General features: G+C 41.1%; 1 long non-coding RNA gene across 1 annotated transcript in view; it reads right to left on the bottom strand.

Annotated features, from left to right (window-relative positions):
- The window catches only part of LOC117952106, a 15428-nt gene extending 5610 nt beyond the window's left edge, over window positions 1–9818 (bottom strand). Inside the window, exon 1 of the long non-coding RNA XR_004658314.1 lies at window positions 9807–9818. This is a non-coding gene — a long non-coding RNA (uncharacterized LOC117952106). The remainder of the gene's footprint in view (window positions 1–9806) is intronic.
- Window positions 9819–10042: the final 224 nt, after the last annotated feature.

Here is a 10042-nt window from a genome sequence, read left to right as displayed (position 1 = left end):
AGCCCGGTCCTACCAGACTCTGGTCCATTAGCCCGGTCCTACCAGACTCTGGTCCATTAGCCCGGTCCTACCAGACTCGGGTACGTTAGCCCGGTCCTACCAGACTCTGGTACATCAGCCAGGTCCTACCAGACTTGGTTACATTTGATTTGTACAGAGATTCTAGCCAGTCTCCATTGACGAGTGTTAACTTCATTGGTACTCTGTTAAAGTTTAAAACTATTGGATCTGCTGATTGGACCGGTGAAGATTTGGCCAGAGAAAACCCAAGAATATACCGCAAAACCCAGACGTAGTGCTGAAATGAAATGAAAAGTGAGCGGAAGTACGTAGGAGGGCGGAGGCAGGCTACATCAATGCAGCAATTGCCAAAACCTCTAAAAATGAAAAATGCCAATCCAGGACTCTTTATTATGATCTGGAAAGGGAACCTGGGTCATCAGAGTTGACTCTTTCCCCCCAAATCATAGACCCGTTTCCATTAAACATAATCATAAAACTTCCTTTTCCAGTTTTCACAGCTCATATTATTTTAGCATTTCTTGCACATAATGCACGTTGTTCACATTTTAAGAAATCCTTAAAATCATAAGATTAGTTTGATGTGATTCTACTTTTTAGACCAGGAACTCAGCTTTAAAAGAGTCCTTATAGAGTTCGCCCACACAGGCTTCCTACTGTACACAAACCAGGGTTAACTTATTAATTAAAATAGTGAAGTAACAAGTCACTGATCTTTTCTTCATTCCCTAAATCCACTTGTCTCCAGTGCTGATGAAATGTAGAAGCAGCTTTTGTGTATTATTGAAATGGTCCTACTTGACAGACGCTAATTGAATCAGCAGAGATATTTTAAAAGCGCACGCTCGTGCACACCAAAGATTCTCCATTCATCGCTGATGGCCTCCACACGGTTTTTAAGAGTGAGATGAAAAACAGAATTGAGAGTGGGATTAGTGAAGATGAATGCGAACACAGCTCCGATCCCTTTTGTTTTCCTCCATTTGAAGACGCCCTCCCCCTCCCCTCCTCTCCCCTCCCAGCCTGACAAACATGCAGGGCAGCTCAGCCAGCGAGCTGCACTCGTAGAATCGGCCTAGTGGGAGCCTTGTGCCTGCATTGCAGAGGCTGTCCGGACACAGATTGATTTGTAGCTATTGAGACAACACTGATACGTTGCCGAGAGCACAGACGTCAGCAATCGCCTTCTGATTTTTAAGTGGGAGGTTGTATAGTGTTGAGAGAGAGAGAGAGAGAGAAGGACACCATGTGAGGAGTTTTATTGGAATACCTTCATGTCCCTCTCCTTTTAGCTATTTTCTATCCAGCATACAAACGCAGACCGTAAATTGCATCTGTTATCGCAGGGTCATTCTTCACGGCATTTGAGAAATGACTGTGCGAAAAGAGCATTTAGTGGGAATTTTCACCAGGCAGGAAAAACAACAACTGTCATGTGTTGCATTATTCTTCCATCAAATCTTAAGATGCTGTTGCGATTGTAAACAGAACGAGGACGAAGCAAACTGATTATGAAGGCTTGTGTTCGGCTGAAGGAGCTGTGCAAGGCTACCGGATGCAATCAACGGTGAAAGCTTTATTTATTTTCAAGGTAATGAACCCTCCTCCGGGTATGTGTGATTTATGCTCCCTATTTAAACCACTTTGAATCACCCAGGACTGCCTCAGATTCAGTACTGACCTTAAAATACCTTTTAACTCCTCTTCCTGCTACCCACACAAAGACATGCTTGAGCTGTAACTGTAACCTCTAGATTTAGTTTTGTTCAGTTGGCAAAGAAAAAGCGTTATTATCTTGAACATTCGGAACAATACAAATGCTCTAAAACATCTGGCTTAAACAGATGTTTCAGATTTGTATTTTTCAGAGTGATGCCGCTTCTTTCAGTTGAGAGAAAAGTGCACTGATGTCTGGGCTCATGACATTGTACAGCCCAGAAAGATTCACAAAAAAAACTTTATTCAGAATGTAAAATATTTGCACTTTCTCCCGTCCTTGACTATCTCTGTTTGCACGTGCCGTGCAGTGCGATGCGTTAAGCCGTGGAATACAACTACAGAGGATCAACCGTGATAACCCCACCTCTCATATCCGCCTTTGGAAGAGAAAGAAAACACACATTATAGGTTACAGTTTCCCTATAATCACCGAGCTGAATGGCAAAACAGAAATACATTGCCACAGTTGAAAATCTAATTAATTTCATGAAACTCGACGGTTGCAGGGATTTATCTCCAGTGACAGATAATAGCCTATGCATGGCTAAAGATTATTGGAAGATAAGGCTCAGGTGCTGGGTGGAATTATAACATCATATCTGCTGGTTTCACCGCTTCCATGTGTCAGTGTTTATTGCAGAATGAAAAAATAATGAAAAGTAATAAGTAACGGTTCTGCCTGATAACTGAGGATAAACAAGACAACAATATCTTCTCAACTGATCTTGTTAATGAATAATGTCGCTTGCCTGCCGCCTAATCCTTAAATGGACAGATGTCATCCCTACGTCCCACACACTATAAATCAGGAGTACTTTATTTTATATAAAATTGGTGAAAAAAAATAAGACCGAGGTAGCGATGGCCAAATGAAGCTTCGTGAAGCAGTGTCTTTATTTTCCGAGCCCACTAGATGGCGCACTCTGTTCAACAATAGATTGAGAATATTCTGAATTGCAATGCCTTTCTCTTAAAACCGAGAGAGTCATCTAGTGGACTAGTGGATCACTTCTTAGAGGTTCTTCTAGTAAATTTTTCATGAGAACTGGCAACCTTTTTTGAGATATATGGAAGAGAAATAGATAAAAGAGCTGCATGAAACAATCTAAGTACGACGACCGCTGGCTTCACTTTAGTTAGGTGACATCCCACTTGGATTTTATTCTGTGTGTGCTGTACTTTTCTAATACTTTAGACTCATTTATTTATCTACTTCTTGGAGTGTGAACTCTGTTCTGAGTGTTTCTGTACGTCTTTGTTCTGTTGTGAAAAAAGCTCAATAAACAGTCTGAAAAGAAAGCTAAATAACATACAATGGCTCGATGCAACTCTTGAGGTTTTTGGATGTCTTACCTAAGAGGTGGACTCGCTTTGCCAGACCCTCCTCCAAAGCGTGCTGGAGGAGAGTCTGGCTACTCCACCTAGCCTTTGAGCATGAGAGGAAAACATGCTGTGGTTTATTGGCATTTCTTTAAAGCAATCACAATCTTTAGACATCTTCTAAGCACTGGAGAAAATACAATGCCTCTGCAAAATAGCCTCAGGAAGGAACCTGTTTTGGTGGAACATGAGTACATCCAAAAGGTTAAAAGGCTAAATTTCAGCGACACCTGAACAATCCCTGAGGTGGAATGTCATTGATTTAGAATAAACTCAGAGTAGAACTCTCTGGTCAAAGATCATGGTCCCTGTTAAGATAAAGCATTGTGCTTGCCTGATTTTCATTGTGTTAAAAGAAGGATATATACTGTATATATTCATAAAATATAAATTCAAATAGGCCAAATTGACATGGAATTTGCTGTGCACAACTATGCTCCCCAGAGGATGAACCATGTTGATTTTAATGATACCATGCCCTTTGTTCCAGTAGTAAACTCATCACATATCATCCAACCGGCTCAATTGTTTGTAAATTGTTTAGTTTAAATCACTTTCTGGTCTGTAATGATGTTAATGACTTTTTTAAACTGCTTTCCTTGCTCGTTTATTGTCATATTGATATAATTGAAATGCGTTCGCCGCCAGGTTTTAGCAAGTTAAAGGAAATTGAAGGTGGAATTAGGTTCAGCTGGATTTTCAAAGTGGCATTGGAGTGTTAAAGTTATATTTGAGTATAGTGAAACCAGTTAAAGCAGGTTGGAGCTGAGGTAAGACCAGGCTAAGTCAGGAGCAGAGAACAAGGCTGATTAAATCGCCAGTCTCTTGAGAGCATGCAGCCTACGACTGTGTTCCAGCCAAGTTCACAAATAAACACCAACAAACTCTCCCAGCCTCTGTTTACGTTCTCTCCTCAGGCGTTGTATGACTTAAATCTGCTAAAAAAGTGTCCAGAATGTTATTCCGGGCCCGGCTGGCTCCAGATTTGACACTAACTCGGAAGACAGTGCAGAGCTCCGCTCAGAGCTGTGCTCACACTTCAGACCCGAGCTCTGTCAGCGGGTAACGGAAAGGGAAAGAAGAAGGAAAAAGGAGGCAATTACTAGATTCTGACTCAGAGCTAGGCCATTAATCAAAACTCTGTCAAGGCTCTGCATCACACAAGCTGCACCATAGATAGATGGATAGGTACTAGATATTGAGAGATGGATGGATGGATGAATAGATAGATATTTTCTGGAAAGAGAGAAAAACACGTGGACAGACTGGGATCCGTACAGCTGCTGGGCAGCTGTGAGAGATGTAGGGAAACTGTCCTCTTCCTCCTAATTAATGTCAGATCCGTAGCTCAGCTCCACCTGCGGTTGCTGGCAGCCACAGAGCTCGCCAGAAAAACTCAGAGCCACCAGCTGATGTAGGTCAAATCCTCCATTTGGCGCGCTTCCTTCCACTGACAACGCTTTTCACACTGTTACTGTGTGCCAATTAGCCACTTACTTATTACGTTTGAAGCTTTGTGACAGCATGCTGGGGAAGGAAAGACACAATGTGCCACTAGAGTTCGTGTCCTGGTCCTGAGTTGATTCCCTTGGGACTGTAGACCGGTGGCCTTGAGGCAATCCTGCTGGAGGATCTGTAGCCTCTGGCAGGGATGCGCATGAATGATGGGATACATGTGAGGGTCCATATAGTCTAGTGAAAGTAAAGAACAGAGGTGTCTATGTCACTGACTTTCTATGCAATGTTACATTTCAGACACTTGCGCTGCTCACATTTCTAAAGGAGGAGCATGACGACTGCAACACACTTTACTCCTAAAGCTAAAAAGAAAGCTGTGATGAATTCATAAACAGCATTACATGTAGAAACTACAAACTAGTTATATTGCTCTATGCCCAGAAAAAGATACAACCATTGAAAAATGGTATGAGTGGGATTCCCCTCTGATTCCAGTCTAATTTTAGATTTTGAGAGGTTTGTCAAGGTGTTTGCTGAGTTTAGCCGAGTCAGGGAGCAAAGGCATTACCTGTGGGAGCGATGTGAAGTGATGACCAGTAGGTAGCCGCTTGATAGCTAATGCTAACACCAGCTAGAAGGGTTTGAGTTGACTTTGCCTGGAACGCTACCAAATCCTGAGTCGTGACTTGAAGTTGTAACTTAATGTTTTTTGCACTTTTAGAAAACCTGACGGGATACATGTCCACAAGCAACTGACCTACAGTATGTATGAGAAACCTATGGTGCTGTTGTCAGCATTATACAGTATACCATACCGTCATGGTATACTCGGGGGGGATTGTGGCGGCTGAGGAGGAGAACTTTAAACTGGATGCCATGGCAAACAGGGAGCCGGAGGAGGTTCTGAAGGACAGGAGTGATTTGGTCACGGAAACGGGTGTGAGTGAGAAGATGGGCAGCAAGGTTTGGGATGTATTGAAGTTTATTTAAGGCTTTTGCAGGTGAACCATAGAGGATTCCGGAAGTGATGAAGGCGTAAATCCAAGTTTCGGCAGCAGAAGTGAATGATGGGCTGAGACCGGCAATGTTTTTGAGAGGAAAGAAGGCAGTTGGGTTGGAGGAAGTCGGGTTGCATCCAGGTTTGAATATCTGTAAGGAAGTGGGTCAGGGTGGAGGATATTGCTGTGGTGATGGATTTGGTAGAGATGTGGATCTGTACATCATCAGTAGCAGTGGATGGACGGTTTTTAAGAATGGCAGGATGAAAAAGTAATGACCAAGCATTGAACCTTGGGGGACGCCTTGGGACAGAGGAGAGGTAGGAGGTGTAGTTGTTGATGTGTGTGAACTTTTGTCTGTTGTTGATATGGGAACGTAGCCAGGAGAGTGCAGTGCCAATGATGATGCAGTAGGTTTACAGCCGAAAAGGGATGAAGGAGTTTTTGATGGTGTCGAAGGCTGCAGGGAGGGCAAGCATGATAAGAATGGTGAGGTGCCCAGAGTCAGAGGAGGTCATTGGTCACTTTGAGGAGGGCTGTTTGAAACCTCTATCCGAGGTTTCTAGCCCCCAAAAAGAAGTTTTTCCTTGCCAATGTTGCACCAAATGCGTGCTCTTTTGGGGTGTCTTTGCAGATAGAGTAGGTCCAGACCACACTCTATAATTGACAAAGTGTCCTGAGATAACTCCTGTTGTGATTTGACACAGTATATACAGTTTAATTGAACGTAGGTGTGTTCAAAACAACACATTCAACCTGAATGAATAACATGATTCCTCATAGAGTCCCAGTATGCTGCGTTCTGTCTTCGACCCCTGGACTTTGTTGCATTGCTTGCTCACCAACAGATGTCGACAAAAACTAGAAATTACTTCCTGTCTCTTTACAGCCAGAGATGTAATGTCCCTTCAATGTGAAATTGGAGAGTTTATCACAGCTACAAAAACATCAGGACCCCCTCCTCTTCTACTACTTTATAAATTACCCTTGAGGCATGATTAAAATTCTTTATTATTGCGTGGCAGGTATAAGAGCTACAGCCAAAACCTCTTCCACAGTCAAAACCTGGACACAATGCTCTGACCTTTAAGGTCTGCATTTGCTTCTGGAATATGTAAAAAATGTTAATCATGTAGCTGTGAACAGGGATGGGTAATTAAGCACGTGGTAAGTCGACCCCCCGTCTGAAATATGAGGGGTGTTTGAAGATGCAGGGCGTCTTAAGGTGCCTCATTTTCTACTTATCTAATTGCCTCTCTGCTTTCCTTTTCTCCCTCTCCCTCTGTGAAACACTGGCTGCTTTTACATGCACGGATAACTCTGTTCCGCTGAAGACAGTAAAGCCACTGAATTAAACCTTTCAGCTCATTCTGATTTATAGAATGTTAAGATGGACGGTAGCTTCTCCCAATATTAAACTGGAAACATCTTACTGCAACCAGTTAAGCCATTTCAAGCACATCAAACTCACACAGCATTTGGGGTATTTCAGATTCTCTTGAAGGAGAATATTCTAATAATTTATACAAAGTGGCTCAGCTGGTGAAAGTAAAACACCATCTGCATTCAAACCCTAAAACATCCCTGACCAATATGTTGTGCAGCCAAATATGATTCAAACTGTTCAACCTTAAATTTGCTTTGAGATTTCACATTGTTAAAAATACCAAATAATTCCGTCTGAGTTTTGGGGAAATGTGTATAAAAAGCACAGGACATCTAGAACACCACATCTGAAGCAATGGTGCAACCATAAAAACCGTGACGGGAAGGTTGTTTCAGCAGATGTTGCAGTTGAGTTTAGCTAACAAAGGTGATTGTCATGTGGCAAGGACAGTTAAGTATAGACACCAAAACTAGTAGATAGGATTAGGATTAACCATTGGTGTCCTTAAGTAGTACTCAAACATAAAAAAAAAAGTATTTTCTGGGTAACTATCCTGGTAAACAATCTTCGCTCTTGTGCTTGAAAGCCCTGTGTTACCTTTTGCAGATCCTCACGCTTTTACACAGCAACGGGCAATGTGGTGCATACAATCATAAATCTTTGGAATACATACAAATGCATTACTTTTGTAGTTACTGTACATGTACAAATGATTGATGAGAACAGCCTGCTAGATATTCCTTCTTCAACTGCGTGCTGTTGGGAAGGTAATGTAGTGGGTTTAGCTGAACTTTTACACTGAAAGCATGATCTGAAAATAGGTTTTATGAAAACAGAATATGTGAAAAAACAGCAATACAGGCTTCTAAACCAAAATACTACACAACCGTAGATGTTTCAGCAGTAGTGTGATCCGAAATTGGGTGGAAATTATAACTAAAAACCAAGATTACAGGATTCTCTAGCGTTAGCCTACAGCTACATGTGATAGGTAACGTCAACACTAGTACACAGTATTGCCTGCCTGGAGCAGATGGCCGTACATACAGTAGAAACACAGCTAAGTATATGGGAATATATCGGAGGTTTTGGCTTACAGGGATCTCTTTTGAATGCGTTTACGTTGCTTTTTTAGATACATTGTATTATAGATATGACAGAAAACACAGAAAAGCATAATATGCCTCATTAACAACAACATATAAACAACACATGGGAAAACTGTTAAATGCCGTAGCATAAGTGTCTTGTAATATCTGTGTTTGCATTGAGCTTTAAGTCTAATCCGCCTGATCTTGTAAAACACCTGATTCTGTTGGAACTGGTCCTCGGGAGATCATTTGGTTTTTAAAAGGGCTTTAAAAAGCCCTATAATTGTTTTATTGCACATATAAATGAAAATGCTCTTTATGTCAGACTTCTAAACATTCTTACTCTCTTCAGCTGAGTTGAAGGTGTCTTCCTGGGGAGATGCAGGTTGGTGATTTCCACGTTTTTGTCTTTTTATGAACACTCTTGACCTCAATGTCCATTTTCTGAGAAGTTGCGCGTCCTTCCCAGGGGGATCATAAGGAAAATGTATGTTTACTAGCTACAGGGAGGAATTACTGAACCATCTGGTGTTGGTCATCTTCTCCAGTTTATTTGGTGCTGTGGTATTCTGAATAAAACTGCCGATGTTGTAAAAATTCCCAGAGACAAACCAATAATATTGAAAACCATGTCTTCCTGCTTTGTCTTTTTCAGAAGTTTAAATTCAGTAAGTAATTATTTACTGTGGAGGATGCAAACAGAAGACCTTATCTAATTATTTCATCGAGCGCTCGGCCCATTTTACTAATTACTCACAGGGAGGACAACAACAAGAAAAAGGCCGGTGGTATTCTTTAGTGGTCTTATTGTCTACAAACCTCATGAAAAACAGAGCTAAACCAGCAATGCACTGATCCTCCTAATCAGTATTGTCTAACAATTGAAAGCCTGATCTTGTTCCTTTGTGCTGTAAAGCTTTATTGTCCTTCCAAAACAATTAAAAACGCATCAGTGAAAATAATCCCACAAATGCTCAATATCCTCTTGTTTGTTTGATAAAAAGAATACAGTGTCCCACTGTCTGGGGAAGAAATGATTCTTAAGAGATGGCAAGAGGACTCACTTTTTTACTGTTACTTTTACTCAAGTAAAAGTAACAAAGTACCAGCTTGGAGATTTACTTAAAGTATAAAAGTAAAAGTAGCCTTATGAATTACAAAGCTACCTGGAGCAGACACATGTTACCAGCGTGCATGCTGCGAAACTACAGTGGACATGAAGAAAAAGGCTCTGTAGTTTTTATTCTTCATGTGGCATTGCCTATATTTTAATTGGACGTCTGCAAATAGGCCTAAAACACATGTAAATCTTATATAAAACATATAGCCTGTTTATTGTGACGGAGACTCCAGGTGGATAAGATTCTGACTGAGTAGCAAGAAGTCAGATAGTAAAAATATCTGAAAAATCAACTTACAGTTTATTACTTCCCATCTCTGATACCAACACATTGCTGGTTTGTTGTTTTCATGTGATTTGTTGACTATAGAGGCATAGAGGCATGTCCCCCCCCCCCCCCCAACGGAGGGGAAAACAACTCTCCGCTCTCCATTGACTTGTATTATTTAACCCTTGTGTTGTCTTCCCGTCAAAATGGAAAATCAACAATTTTGTTGCCGCTTTTAATCCATGTTTGTAACTTTTTCTCACGTTTTATAAGGAATATAAAAAATAAGGAAATTATTCCCTTACGTTTGATTTGGGAATCAGAAATTAGGAATTGATGGAAAATGTCAACTTTTACTCATTACTATTTCAAAACCACTTACATTTTTTTTTTACATGTAGGAAAACGAGGACAACATGAGGGTTAAGGTGCCTCCTCATCAGTTATGTCTGCTAGCAATTTGATACCAACTAATAGCTACACTAAATAGCAATAGGTACAGTAGTAGACACTAATGCCAACCTCTTCCCCACTGATCTGCCCTGGAATGACTCCAATTACTATCTAATGTTCTTCTAAGAACAGAAACCTATATTATTA

The sequence above is a fragment of the Etheostoma cragini genome, chromosome 10 (genome assembly GCF_013103735.1).
Source record: "Etheostoma cragini isolate CJK2018 chromosome 10, CSU_Ecrag_1.0, whole genome shotgun sequence".
Classification (NCBI taxonomy): domain Eukaryota; kingdom Metazoa; phylum Chordata; class Actinopteri; order Perciformes; family Percidae; genus Etheostoma; species Etheostoma cragini.
The sequence above is the reverse complement of the archived record's forward strand: the minus strand, read 5'-3'. Positions and strand labels throughout refer to the sequence as shown.